General features: G+C 42.6%; 1 protein-coding gene across 3 annotated transcripts in view; it reads right to left on the reverse strand.

The window, feature by feature from the left end:
- Positions 1–4,226, reverse strand: part of TANC1 (tetratricopeptide repeat, ankyrin repeat and coiled-coil containing 1) — a 146,885-nt gene extending 142,659 nt beyond the window's left edge. For 2 of the 3 annotated variants that reach the window (XM_075180820.1, XM_075180818.1), the window contains exon 1: positions 3,744–4,224. The gene's annotated coding sequence lies outside the window, so the exon portion shown is untranslated. Of the gene's footprint in view, positions 1–3,743 lie in introns of all 3 variants that reach the window. The other variant, XM_075180823.1, reaches the window with a different exon arrangement.
- Between the last annotated feature and the right edge of the window lie 11,305 nt (positions 4,227–15,531).

The raw sequence follows: 15,531 nt of genomic DNA on the forward strand, positions 1-15,531 counted from the left end.
TCACTTGCTACCCAATACATCCCACCCCTTGACAGGTGCCATTGTAACAAGATAATCAATGTTATTTACTTCACTTGTCAGTGGTTTTAATGTTGTAGCTGATTGGGGTATATAAAAGATCAAGTGGATTTACTTACTTTCTCATTTGAATAAAATAAAATCAGATACTTGGATACAAACTGGATCCGTCCACTCTGCATCAATTAGGTCATTACTTTTAGTGAACTGATATAGTGACTATATATTGAATATTGATAAAATGACCACCTCCAATGTTTGCAGACAATGTCCCCTTTCAAAAAAACTCCAGAGATGAATTAATAGGTTTGATGATCCGCATCTTGTGCGACACTATCCACTACTTGAACTTGAGTGGCACATTACAGTTCTACAGACCAGACTTAGGCTGCCTGTTGCTCTCCATCAGTTTTACAACTATATGCCTGATTATGGTTTGCTGGGACATGTAGTTCTATAATAGTCAGAGTGCCCCAGATAGCCCACTTCTACTCTAGACTTTCTACTTATGCTCACTCTCCACATAGACTATTATATGACATTGTTTATACACAGTTATAACATGTACATGATTTTTCTTGTAAATACTTGAACGTTACAATGAACAATTTACAAAACTTACTGTAAAATACTGACAAATTAATGAGGTAAATATAAGAACAAGGCATGCATTTCTGTGACAGCTTTGTGGTAAATTGCAAAAGGTCTTCTTTCACTTACTATAAAAACAGCCCCCATGATAAAGGAGAACGTAGCATTAGGTCAGGCTCCTCAGAAAAGCAGAGTCTCTAATCTATGTCTGTAAATTCCATTTCTCAGTCTTCGCACAAAATTCAAGTGCAATGTGGGAACAAGGAACAGTTATGCAGAAGGTTACAAAGTCATATCTAGAGTTCAAGATGCTTCGCTTACTGGCACCAGAGAACAGTGTGACAAGACCTAGAAGTATGGCCAAAAAGTGTCCACTTCAGTCATCCAAGGCAGAATCTTGCCCAAGAAAATAAACAGACATTTAATTGCTTCATAATCATTTATTTCTATTGGCCGGATTATATTTGTGACAGAGATGCCATCCATATTATATTTGTTAGGAAAGTTATATTGTGTAGGCAGCCATTTTGTGGGTGGTACCAGTGAAGAACAACAAAAGTGCTTGAATCCAGGCCTAACGGATCAATCTCTGAAACGGTTCAAACCTTCATCTACACATAGTGCAGGCAGCCATTTTGTAGCTTTAACCAGTGAAGCATGAGGTGAGCTATTCTTACGCCTCATACCCACTGGTAATTACTACAAGTCTAGTATAATACATGGAAACAGGTATGAAAATAAAAACAGTTTCTAATGTCGTAACACCCACTCACGTTTATACTAGTGTTTTATTTCACTTTACAAAACGCGTCTTGCTCTACTCAATGCGTTTACCACATCTAAAGCATTGAACAAGCCTACAGTGACCTGCAAACGATAGTAACAAACACATGTCAAATGAACTGAATGTTATATATACACACATTCACTTGTGTTCTTACATGGAAAAAAAAAAAAAACAGTGGGTACCATTGGCAACCAAAATGTCTGTCAGCTCGCCGTCTCATTTGGTTTTTTTTAACATATTTCCAGAAAGCATATCACAAGATGAAACTACACCTCTTTAACCAATCACCAGACTATTCACTGTATAACTATTTCAAGCTACTAAATGCAACTTTTAGTTTCCTATACTGCAACAAATGCATTCTGTGAGCACCATTTGTAAAAAGCAATGTTAGCACAATATAATTATATATATATATATATATATATATATATATATGTATATATATCATCATCATTTATTTATATAGCGCCACTAATTCCGCAGCGCTGTACAGAGAACTCACATCAGTCCCTGCCCGATTGGAGCTTACAGTCTAAATTCCCTAAGACAGACAGACAGACAGACAGACAGACAGAGGGAGAGACTAGGGTCAATTTTGATAGCAGTCAATTAACCTACCTGTGCTGCCCATATATATATTTATTTTACAATGCTCTGAGGGAATAATATATAACATAATAAGATAACAAAATGTTTTTTTGCGTAAAGCTGAAGGGAATTCGATCACTATCCACAAGACTAGGACACATATGCATACCTGAAACTTTTTACAAATGTAGGTACAGAAACCACAAGTATGCACAAGAGCAGAAAAGGAAACACAATTTGCATTGTTTGCTCTTCGTAAATGACCCCCAAGTCCTTGTTGAGACAAGAGTTCACACAGCGGGAAGACAATGCTTACAGAGGAAAAAGGACAGGTTAACTAGACTCCATGCTTTCTATAAACACACCCTCTGCAGGTAATGACACCTTCTTACAGCTCCAACTTTCAGTGCTTCCTCCGCCTGTCAAAATGTCAACTTAATATGTGTGGATACAGTGATAAGGCAGATCCACTCCCACATCTGGCGGAGTTCCCATGGAAAGTTTTAGTCAGACTAAAACATTGTTCTGTGACTCAATATCATGAAGCGACACCAGACAATGCTGCCCCCCTCACATCTACAGCAGTGTTTTAGGAAACCGTCTGAAGTACAAACCAGAGTCCAGCTACAGATTATGGAAATACCAAGTATTTTTGCAGAGGCTGCAAAGCTTGACGTCTGCTACAGTAATAAGCATTGGTGAATGGACCAAGTGAAAACAGAGCACCTTAAGAATGAACTTCACAGAATATTTTTTTAATGCCAGGGTAGATTAAATACCTAAATATCCCCTCTAAAAAAAATAAAAACACCCCTCCCACCCAAAAAAAAATAATTGATCACAATTTTATCTCAAATATCAGTTCTGATAAGATTCTGAAACAATTACATATGTATCGGTAGCTATATTTTATAAGCAAATTGTATTTTTGACATAATGATCTTTTATCAGTTGCTAGTATACATTCCAAAACGGAACAATTAAATAAATTAGGTCGGTTTCTATAGTAAATGTGGACCAAGAAAGCGCACAAGGTGATTCCTCACTGTAACAGATGTATACCTGGCTTATGTAAAATCTGATTCTTAGCCAACTGGCTTAGGAGGAAGAAACTAATACACATTACATGGGTGTAATTTGCATTTTAACGGTTATTTTCCTTCAATATTCAGTGTCACAAACTTGTAGTGCTGCAACAAGTTTTCAGTAGTCATCCTACCAGCAGGTAATATGAAACCCAAGAATAATAATCCAACAATTGCACAGTTCAGCTATTAACCTCCTTCCATTTAGTGTCGAAAAAAAACCTGAGGTTTGTTTTAAGTACTTAAATACAGCACTTAAATCTTCAAAAATATTAACTGCCCACTAGGCATCACCACCAGGGAGGAATGTCAGGAATCTGCCCTTTTCCACAACCAGGATACTGAAATGTCACACTATGACTAGAACTGGTTACCTGAAGGCAGAATTAATGACATCTTGCAACAATTAACCCGGGACTACCTGTTAACCCCTTCTACAGGATGGGGGGGGGGGGTCAGAAAGACAAAACACCCAGTAAAACAGTCGAGATATGTGGGATAATAGAACAGAAACAAAATATAATTATGTATAATTAACCACCCACTGAGACACATTCAAAACATACCTTCTAGCCCCCCATGCAGAAAGCCATTAGTGCAACCTGAGGATTAAACTGCAGAATAGTTCAGAGCCTGCACCTGCATGGAGATTACACAGCACTTCTCCTTACCTGGGGCTGCAGTCTGGGAAGCTGGACACGGTTGGATTGAAGACGGGAGGGGGTCACAGGGAGGAGATGGAAGAGTTGCAGATGGAGTTAAGCCAGGACATGTCCTCACCCTTGGAGAGTTTAAAGCAGCTCTGTTATTCAGATAATAGGGAGATTTGGGGGGTGACACTAGCTCTGCGTCCTCAGTGCTTCCTATGCACCCCTATAACTTAGTTATTAGGTCCTCTCTCTATCTCACTATTCTAACTGCACCAACTGCACCCAACTTCACTGCCCCCTTCCCAGACTTCCTAAATACTTCTCTCTTCGCTGTATATAACGTCCCAATACCCCTCAGTGCTCACACCCCTCCCTAGCTCTGTGTCACCCTTCCTCCCTGCATGTCCTTCTGCTGCTGCTGCTCCCCTCCTCTCTCCGCCAGCGCAGCGCACAAGTCCCCGGGATCACACTCTCCCTCCGACTGCTCTGTCCCACCGGGCGGCTCAGTGTGAGCAGCACCTCCTCCTGCAGTACTACCAGCGGCCGCTAGATGGCCGGGACAGTTATAGTGACTGTAGGACTTGGTGGTAAATTGGGGAGATCGGAAGAACAGCGCAGCGAGGACACGGGAAGGAAAAGTCAACTCCCCCTCTGAAGATTTTCATCCAATCAGTCAAATGATTAATGACAGCTATTTTTATTGTTTAGACTAGAACACAACATTCTAATTGAAGGAATCCCACGGGATCCACAAGTTCATCCTAAAAGTCTATTTAACCCTTTAACGACCAGACGTACACATCAATAGAGTTATTATTAATTAATTATTAATTATTATTATTATTATTATTATCATTCTGTTTTATTTGGACTATACATGTATAATATAGTGGGAAAAAAATCCCTATTTTCGTTATATCCTGAGGGGCACACGCAGGGGGGGGTTTCTGGGTCTCCAGAAACCCCTCCCCTCTGCTAACGAAGTGCCCCACATAGCGGCACTGTACTATACAGCAGCCGCAGCGCTGTCAAAGAAGCGTCCGCGGCAGTGCTGTATTGTACAGCACCGTCGCGGACACTTCTTTGACAGCGCCGCGGCTGCTGTATAGTACAGTGCTGTCGAAACGGAGCTGCTGCGCATGCTCAGCAGCTCTCTTGCGTGTGTTTTTTTTGGGGGGTTGCGGATTGATCCTATGGTCTGGATTGCAGAGAGGGAGCCCAGTACCCCAATGTGGCTGATTTTTAGCCCCGCATGAGCGCTCACAGTCTGGGCAAGAGCTGGTGCATTGGTAAAATGATAGCTCTGAATGTACCCCAACAACTATATGTCGCAGATTGGGTGTCTGAATAGCACTTTGAAGCAATTATTGTTCCCTCTTTATTTTGATACCTAACATTTGTACTTTCCTCTTGTTAGATAAAGTTGGAAAATGATAGGGGCAGATTTTCAATAGGGTTTTTTTCTTACTTTTAACATTTTGTAGCAGAACGTTGCTGGTAAGTCAGGGTAGATTTTGGAGGGCACTATAAATGTATATTTTTACAGCAACTGTGTGCACTAACTGGAGCTGATGACATGCAGTTATATATCTGTTTTTTTTACTCTGTGAGCTAGTCTGGGCCATCTTAGAGGCAGCGGCTCTCTGGTAGGGAGATGCAGGGTGCGTAAGTACCGCATCTTATATACAGTGCACAGTCCTCTACTAACCACTGTAATATTAAACTCTATTGAACGTGGAGCAGAAATGATTGAATGGTCCTTCACAAGCGTTTCTGATGGTTGCAATGGAGTCCTGGGCTGTCATTGTCAGCCTGTCTCCAGGTGTGCGACTGCCATTCCTATGCGCTGTAAAAATAATATTTTAAAGCGTGTTTTTATGGTGCATACATTTAAGGCTGATGACCACGATCTATATAAAGGTAGTGGTCAGTTACTAAGGAGTCAAACATCTCCCTTTATGACCAAGACAATGTTTAAGATTTGTTTTTTTTTGTTCACTGTGAATTCTATATTGTTTTTTTGCATGGGAAATTATGGCCAACACTAGCCCTGGGGCACCCTAGGCATTACCCCCCTCACCCCCGCTGCTTAATACCTTGGCAGGCGTTTGTGGGCGATATCCTCGGCCCTCAGACTGGCAGTATGGAGCTAGGCGTTGACATCATAGCCAAGGGCCACACTGCCAGCATAACTCTGATATGGAGGAATAGAAGCTTCTCATGTCAGTAGCTGCTGGATGCTCCTCCTTCATGTCAGTGACTGGTTCTCTGTGTGCGGACACCGAAGGGCCATTAAAACTACTGAATGATATTATGTCACTTTTTCAATTTTATTTAGGGCCTCCTAACCATTGTCACCCTAGGCAACCACCTAGGTTTGCCTAGTTGTAACGCTGACCCTGGTTGAAACAGAGATTTCTTCTGGTACCATATTGGAATATATATGAATGTTATGTCTGTTATATAGAGCAAATAGGCATAAAAGAAGGAAAAATATAGATTCTGTTCCTATTGATGTAATCAGCTCAGTCTACTGAGTATAGCAATATTACTAATATGTGATGTTTAAAATGTGAAGGAGTGACAGGGCTGTAAATGCACACATGTATTTCCATTTTTTCTATTATTATTACCGGTATTTGTAAATTGGAGAGACCCTGGTTTGTTGATCGCTCTCCTCTCTTTCCCAACACTAAACTTTTTAGTGTACAATTAAATCTAATAGGTCCACTAAGCCAGCAATTGTACATTTTTCGATACGGAAGTAAAATCATGCATGCCAACTTTCAAAACTTCTCCCCCAGCCATGTGACAGGGCAGGAGGGGGCGTGGTGACATCGTCGCGTCACCATAGCCCCACCCCCACTATAAAATGACGTAATTCCATTGAATAGCGGGGGCGGGGTTAATGACGCGATTAAGCCCCACACCCGCCATGAATTTCGGCGAATCCAGGAGGTTTGCCTACTCTTCCGGAGTCTGGGAGGACTCCCCGAAATTCAGGAGTCTCCCGGGAATTCCGGGAGAGTAGGCAAGTATGAGTGAAATACATTGTTCATTGATAACCTGACTCTCCATTCCACTGTGTTTCTGTTAGAAAGTAAAGTATTACTTCCTCACTCCACCATAGACAGCTGAAGCTCCTCCCACATTTTAGGACAGCGTCCTCATGACATCTCATTCAGGTCACAAAGCTGGGAATGCAGTCATCTGTGTTACTGTGAAATCACTGGCCCCGCCCCTGTGTATAAATCTACCAATCCAAAAAGTGCATTTGTGCACTGCAAAGCTGTCACTCAAACGCTTCCTGTTCAATTAGAGAAACACCTCCCTCCTAATATGTCATCCTGCTGCAGAGGAGTGAAAGAGAGCATGATGAACATAGTTAATTAAATATTAACACGCCAGTCATCTAAGGTATATGTGCGATAGTTCTCTTCAACAGTCTTGTCATAATACCCTACATGGATAAGTATAGAAAGTAGGGTATAGTAAGGCAACAGAACCAAGGGTTATATATATATATATATATATATATATATATATACACAGGTCATGTGCCGGGCTGGAGGGAGTATGGCGACGTCTTTGCCCCACCATAGCTCTGCCCCCACTGTAAAATGCCGAAATTCACGGCATTGAATAGCGGGTGTGGGACTTAATGATGTGATTAAGCCCCACCCCTTCTGGGAGAGTAGGCAAGTATGAAATATATATATGTATATGTATATATATATATATATATATATATATATATATATATATATATATATATATATAGTCAGGTCTGGTTTCCTTACTTCTTATCTTATGGCCCATCAGTTTGAGCATCTCAAAAGAGGTATATATGCAGTATATATACATGCGCATATATATAATGATAAAAAAAACATTGAATAATAAAAATAATATCAAATGCACGTACTAATAATATGCTCTATGCTGTATAAACAGCCATTGTTGCCAGTGGTTTCTCACAGACCTTTTGGCAGTGCTAATATTGCTCCACAGGTGGCAATGTTGGTCATTCCTGTCAATGTCCCAGAATGTCCCCAACACATTTCGTCTATTTCAGATCCTATGGGGTATCTAAAGCTATGGAATAGTTTTATGTTTGTCTCACCATATCTGTCTACAGTACATAAAGTATAATATTTTTTGTTTGCACCAGCCCATTACCAAAGTTCATTCAAATGTGGACAACTATGTTCTAACCTGATTGCTAATTTTTCAGTAAGACTAATGGCCATAGTCCGGGTTTTTGCCGGGGCGAGCGCAAACGACCCGGGTCTTGGTGCAGTATGAATGGTACAAATCAAAAATCCCGGGTCTAAAAACCCGGGTCTTCAACCCGGTATTTATCGAGGGGTAATTCCCGGGTCGGACCCGGGTTGCCTGCACTATGAATGGTGCAACCCGAGTTTTTCAACCCGGGTTGCACAGAAAACAAGCTGATTGGCTGTGTGCCTGTCTCTGGAGGATGATGTCATCGGTGGGAGCCCATGGAAGATTCGAGAACATGAACTCTGGGCTACACAAAAGTGAGTCGTCGGCCATGATGAAAAGTAATGTGGTAAACAATCATCACCCACTTTTGCATCATCTTTATGCGTCAAAAAACCAGTCACCTTTCAATGACATCACCATTTTTCAGCCAATGAAAACTGCTCTGGTGATGACTCCCACAAATTGCCAGGGCACAGACTTGTGCAGTATGAATGGGGTCTCTGAGCTGGGACGCTCCGAGCCCCGGCAAAAACCCGGCTTGAAAAACCCGGGATATTGCCGGGGCGGCAGTATGAAAGCGGTATTACTAAGCACCATGAAGACCTCATTCAAATCTGAATTTGGGGAGGTTAAATAACAACTAGCTCATTTGACACAGAGCATTTCAGAGGTAGTCTCGACACAAACAGATGATTGGCTCTACAACATCCCTACACAAAGCTGTCAGCGAGCAGACTGTATACATAACTTACACCAACACCTGGATGACTTAAAGAGGTCGGAGAAATAACCTCACAATCAGAGACATTCCTGAGTCAGTTCCACCTGCCAACATATCAAAGCCCATAACTAAACTTTCAGCTCAGTGTTACTGGAGCGACCTTTTGATGAATTTAGGATGGAATGAGCTCACAGGGCCCTGAAGCCTAAGGGCTAGATTTACTAAGCTGCGGGTTTGAAAAAGTGGGGATGTTGCCTATAGCAACCAATCAGATTCTAGCTATCATTTATTTAGTACATTCTACAAAATGACAGCTAGATTCTGATTGGTTGCTATAGGCAACATCCCCACTTTTTCAAATCCGCAGATTAGTAAATCTAACCCTAAGAGTTTATCATCGGACAAGGTGTGATTTGCTGTCTACTGGTTTACTGTCCAGAAACCGACGACTTATGTAATGTAATAGCACTTACATATTTTATTTTTGCAATTAATAATTCGCTGACTATCTCCTGAAACAAAAGCCTAATTTATCTTTTCTAACAGTATGTTAAGGAATTTCTGTTTCCTTTTTTCTCTGATGTGCTGACGCAAAATAAGAGATCATGTATTAATATCATCCTTTGTTTATAAAGCGCCAACATATTACGTAGCGCTGTACACTGAGATCAAGATACAAATAAATAACATATGACATGAACCAGAAGATAAAGATGGCTTTGCCCAGGTGAGCTTACAATCTAAGAGGATGGGGAGCGTCATTAATGTAAGGGGGGTAGTTAGTCCAGAAAAGTGACAACAGATACTTTGATTCACCAGTGGCATTATGGGAAGAGCATAAATGCACCAGTGGTTTTACAATCACAGTTTAACAAAGCACCACATTACAAATCGCCAATCCGATTTTTAACATGAGAATTATTTTGAATGGTTAGTTCAAAATACAAGGAATAAAAAAAAGCAATAAAACTAGCAGGACAGAAAAGAACACAAATGACATAGTGAAATCACAACAGTGTGTCCAAGTCAAATATGTAAACAGGCGTTATATGAGGAAATCAAAAATGAGACACGGGAGGCACTAACAAATGGCCAATTGTTAGAGTTTTACGATCAACAATGGTAACAGCAGAAACAACAGAAATAAGGTCTGATGTGGGGAACGAGGACCGGGTTAGCAGTGGGGGTGGCTGGGGGGGAACACAAAGTAGGACAATGTGGATATCCGGAGAGCAGGCAGTACAGAGATAGCTGAGGGTAATGAAGGTGGGGTAGGTTGGGAGAGACGCCGGACAGTAGCCTACATTCTGCGAACAGCTAAGGGGCGCAGACCTGGTTTAAAACATGGCCCCAGTCCCGCAGGGAGGTTTGGACTCGGCTGGAAGGTAAACACAGGTTGCAGTCCTCCAAGACAGTTACCAGTGTGATGACAGAGCGAAGTCAGACGATCCGGGTCATGCCAATCAGGAGGAGATGGTACCGAAGGAAGATCCAAAGAAAGGTCAGACTACCCGAGGTCACAACAAGCAGACAGAATATCACAATCCAGGAGAATAGTCAGGAAGCCGAGGTCACAACAGGAGGCAATAATGGGCACAATCAGAAGAATGGTCAAAGGAAGCCGGGTCATACCATGGAGATAATAATATACAGGAATAATGCTGGAGACAGGAGACCTGATACTGTGGCACCCTAATGTTGCCAGAGCAGAGTTTAAATAGAGGCAGCAAGGAGGTGATTGGAGGAGGAAGAGGGTGGTCAGGCATGCTGACAGCCAAAATAATGGAAGCATCCCATTGCCTAGCAACAGGATGCGCTACTGCTCATGCGCCTGACGGCGTGAAGGCGGCCAGGGACCCTGCGTACCTGTTGCTTAGAAACAGGACGCCCCTGCCCGGAACTACCAGCTCCCTGCTCCACAGAGGAACAGCGGGGACGGTACCTGACAATCTAGCAGTAGAAGACCCAGGAGGGAAGAAAGGGTTGTGCCAGATAGGGGTCAAAGGAGATATCGCTGAGGTGAGTTTCAATTTGAAGGAACAGGAGCCCTGGAGCATATAGTAACATTTGATGGTAGCGAGCAACTTGGCGGAGGGGGTCGGTGTATGAGGGGTAGGCCCCACAGGGGAGTCAGATCGGGTAGATTAATATAGGCTGATCCTATGATGAGCCAGAAGGTGGAGCCAGGGGAGCAAATGAGGCAACAATTTGAGAGAAATGCCGACCAAACTATCTCCATTATTCCACAATAAAGCCTTCATCCCAGACCTTTTAAACCCTCCATTTAATTGAAGGAAAGCCTCAAATATTCTCAGAGAGACCTGAAACGAGGTAATAAACATCTATTACTTCAAGAATTTAATGAAAGGTATTTACCTCCTTTCAGAAAAGTCTGTAGATTGGCTAAATTACATCACTTTGCTAAAATATTTACAGAGAAGGCATTCAACCTTGGGGACGAGTCTGATTGGGTGGGGCGAGTTCCAACTGTGGGGAGCAGCATGGGCAACGTCCTGAAGGCAAGAGTGTGAGGTGGAGATAGGTGATGAGGAGAGGTGAAGGTCATTGACAGAACTGGGCAGTAGGGGAGTATTACTGGACAAGGTTGGAGATGTAGGAGGGGGAGGCATTTAAGATTGCTTTAGAAGTGAGGGGAATGGGGAGCTAACAGAGGGTCTTGCAGAGAGGCGGAGTGGAACGTTGGGAGAGGAAGATTACTCGCGATGCTGCTTTCACCACTGATTTCAGGGGGGTCAGACATTTGTCAGGCAGGCCAGAGAAGAGAAGGTTATAATAATCAAGGTGGGAGATGACAAGAGCATGGATGCCAGGGAGAGGAAAGGGCCATCAATTATTACAAATTATGTTTGGGTAGGCAGGAGACTGAAATATACTGTACCATATATCAAACATATTCTATATATAAATATGTATTTACCAAGGAATATTTTCTAAGGGGCTAATCTGCCAATCCTTTTAGTGGAGTAATAAACTGTTCCAAATTATGACAAAAAGTTAAGAGTAAGATCTGAAAAAGCAGAACACATTGTTTATAGCAGATTAATACATTTTGTAATTCTTAGGAAAATGAATACGCTTGGACCCTTGTCAATGTGTAACATTATCATCATCAGCTATTTATATAGCGCCACTAATTCCGCAGCGCTGTACAGAGAACTCATTCACATCAGTCCCTGCCCCATTGGAGCTTACAGTCTAAATTCCCTAACATACACACACAGACAGAGAGAGAGAGACTAGGGTCAATTTTTGATAGCCAATTAACCTACTAGTATGTTTTTGTAATGTGGGAGGAAACCGGAGCACCCAGAGGAAATCCACGCAAACACGGGGAGAACATACAAACTCCACACTGATATGGCCATGGTCGGGAATTGAACTCAAGACCCCAGTGCTGTGAGGCAGAAGTGCTAACCACTGAGCCACCGTGCTGCCCGTATGAATACATGTCTGTTCTAACTGGAATTAATCACACTGTTACCGTCACTGTCCATGTAATTGTGCTACAGATGCTGTATTTAGTTTTACACTTTATTTCTTGATTAGCTGAATTTCTGAAATAAACTTAATCTCCAACTGTTTCTACATTCTTGGACCAGTCCGGGAAAATGTAATGAAAAAGGCAATGACAGACACCAGTAACGTGAGCATGTGTGTTATATTTTCCAGTACAGAGCTCAATACATTCCAAACTTTAAAATGGCCAAAGAGGGGCACTTAAGATTTACAATAAAAATCACAAAGCTTCTTGAATTCTCATACAGATGCATCTCAGCAGATCCTAAGTGTCACAAAGCACAGCTTATTATACTATATAAACTATATAGGAGACAAGGAGTTTCTCCAAACAGATCTTCACAACAGACCAAGGGGCACATTTATCATTAATCGGCAAAAGTGAGAAATAGTTATCAATCCTTATCGCAAGGATAAGGATTGAACTATTTCTCAAATTTATTAAAAAGGGAACACAGAAACAGCAGTTCCAAAAAACTGCTGTTTCTGTGATAGAAAAAATCACACTTAACCCCCTCTTCGGATGCGCTGTCTCGGGATCTCCTCTTCGTTCCTCTTCTTCCTTCAATTGCGCATGTGCAGCGCACATGCGCATAAAGTCCCCACTCTGTCTCTGCAACTATCGTTCGTTGCAGAGAGAGAGCTGTGAGTGACAGGGAGGGATCATGTGATCCCTCCACACATGCGCTGTCCAGCTCTGCTCTTCGGAGCAGAGCTGACAGCAGTGTATTTCTTCAGCTGGCGTACATTATCAAGACAAGTTCCTGAAATTTATTTTTTTTCGGGACTTGTTAGATTGCGGCCAGGAGCAGTCACCATTCTGTTGAATGGTGACTGCTCTCAAAAACGATCAGGAGTGCAAAGCAGCAGATATCCATGATATCTGCTGCGATGCACCTTTAATAAATTTGCGGAGGGCACATCGGGACTTTAATTCCACGGTAAGTGCACAATAGTGCACTACCGTGATTTGTTAAATATGCCCCCAAAAGAGACAAAAAAAGGGTCAGAGGGATTTGTAACCAAAGGAGGGACAGTTGGTTCTCAACTCTCTCCCAAAATAATCTAAATTAGTTATGTTTTCAAAAAGTTTTCTATGCAAATAACCCTCCCCTAAAGAAGAAGGGACTTCTGGGTAATACATGACAGACATCTGACTCAATACCCCTGGAGCATGTCATATGAATATCTTTAAGTAATATTGCTAAATTTAAATCAGAACATGCAAGTGACATCTCTTCAAACATATTGAAGCATTAAAGTGAAATCTAACCCCTTCAACAGTCCCTTCCCCATCACTTATTGCAATTTGCTCTGAGACGACCCACCCCCATATGTCAGTGTACATACCTAGCAATCGAGGGGCCACATAACATATCCATGAGTCCCCCACTTTCCAGTATTTACACCCTCTCCCCAGAATTACTTATCACTGTAGAGGCCTCGGCTCTGATTGCCTTAGCATGTAGGATGGCCAGGCTCACCAAAGCTTTAATTCAGCCCTGGGCTAGCGATGTTTAGTAGTAGGTGTGGATTGTTTGTCATTGTTATGTTATACATTAAAATATATTACAATAAATGTATTATTTATGCCTTATCAGCATACTGCATTCTCGGTTTGTCATAGCCTGTGTTGGCAGTTTAGGGGAAGGGGTTTGGTAGTTGTGTCCTGTATTTATGATGTCACAGAATTCACAGTAGGGACTATGTCAAGTGAGTATTGATCTAGATCCCGGCTTTATGGCAGTGGTGAAGGATTCTTTCATGGGGCGCTAACTATTTTGTTGACAGCTTGGACATTGGGTTTTATTAGGTTTGCACATGGCATCTGTGACCCTGTAGCAAGTATTTGCCAGGTTTACCCCTCCCTTGGAAGTACTGCACAATGAAGACTGTTACTGTCATTGTTCGGTGTGCTCGCGGTGGTGTCAGACTCTGGAATAAGCAGGAACCACTAACTGGTATTTTCGCTACTGAACAAGGAGGTGTGAAGTCTACCGTACCCCTGGTTTGGACTTGGCTGCGAGGGGTACGCAGGTCGCGGTCCTCCAAGACAGTAGTTACCAGTGTAGTGATGGATAAGAGAAGTCAGGACAGTCTGGGTGTAGCTAAATCAGGAGAAGGCGGTACCGAGGGATAATCCAAAGAGCGGTCAGACTAGCCGAGGTCACAACGGGCAGACGAGTGTAAACGTAATCCAGAAGAATGGTCAAGGAGCCGAGGTCACAACAGAAGGCAGAAGCAGACACAATCCACAAGAGTAGTTGAGGGAAGACGGGTCAAACCAAAGAAGCAGCAGTCAAACAAACAACAATGCTGGAGACAGGAGACCTGATACTCTGGCACCCTATCGGTGCCAGAGCACAGTTTAAATAGAGGAAGTGTGACCCTGATTGGAGGAAAAAAGTGGGCGGTAAGACACGCTGACCGTCGAAAAGAATGCCAGGCAACGGGACGCGCTACTGCACCTGCACATGATAACTCGAGGACGGCTGGGGACGCTGCGTGCATGTTGCTTAGCAACAGTACGCCCCCGGCCAAAACTGACAGGCGAGCATCCCCGCTCAATGGGAGCACTGCAGGCACAGCACCTGACATGTGGATGTCCTCATTGGGTTGTGTTTTGTTAGAGGGGCTAGAAGCAATACACAATCTGCAGCCATGGTGATTGATTGGAACAAGAGATTAGCTAATAGTATCACTGAATGCAGACCTTATAATATTCCAGAATAAAAATCCAGACAAAATTCTTCCCTGTTATTATCTGCTATATGGAACCTCTGGTTTTTTTTTTTGCATAAATAAAGAGTTTAAAAAAAAAAAAAAAAAAATCCAGACAACATTGCCTAGACCACACCCACCAATAGCTAAGCCCTGCCCCAATTTGTCATGGCCACACCTCCAGTCTAATAGTTCATGCCTTTTTTTCCCCCATGATGAATTGGGATGCATGTGTATGACGAAAATACAGAGAGCCAGTAAAGAAAAATAAAGGGTAAGAAGTGCTCAGTGGCAATGTAGTTAGCATTGCTGCATCACAGAACTTGGGTCAAGAGTTCAATTCCAACCAGGGCCTGGTCTGTGTGGAGTTTGTATCTCCTCCCCATGTTTGTGTGGGTTTCCTCCCACTGACGGGGGGCCTCCGTGTTCCATTGCTAGGCAACGGGATGCTATTCCAGGATCAGGTGGTGGCTGCTTACATCACCGCCGCTAATAATTACGTTCTCAGCCCTCTATTTAAGGATGACCAAGGCACCATTAGAAGATTTAGTCTCTAATCTCCAGCACCTTGCATGTTTCCTTGCAATCTTTGGTCTGACTCCC

This window comes from Mixophyes fleayi, chromosome 7 (genome assembly GCF_038048845.1).
Source record: "Mixophyes fleayi isolate aMixFle1 chromosome 7, aMixFle1.hap1, whole genome shotgun sequence".
Classification (NCBI taxonomy): domain Eukaryota; kingdom Metazoa; phylum Chordata; class Amphibia; order Anura; family Limnodynastidae; genus Mixophyes; species Mixophyes fleayi.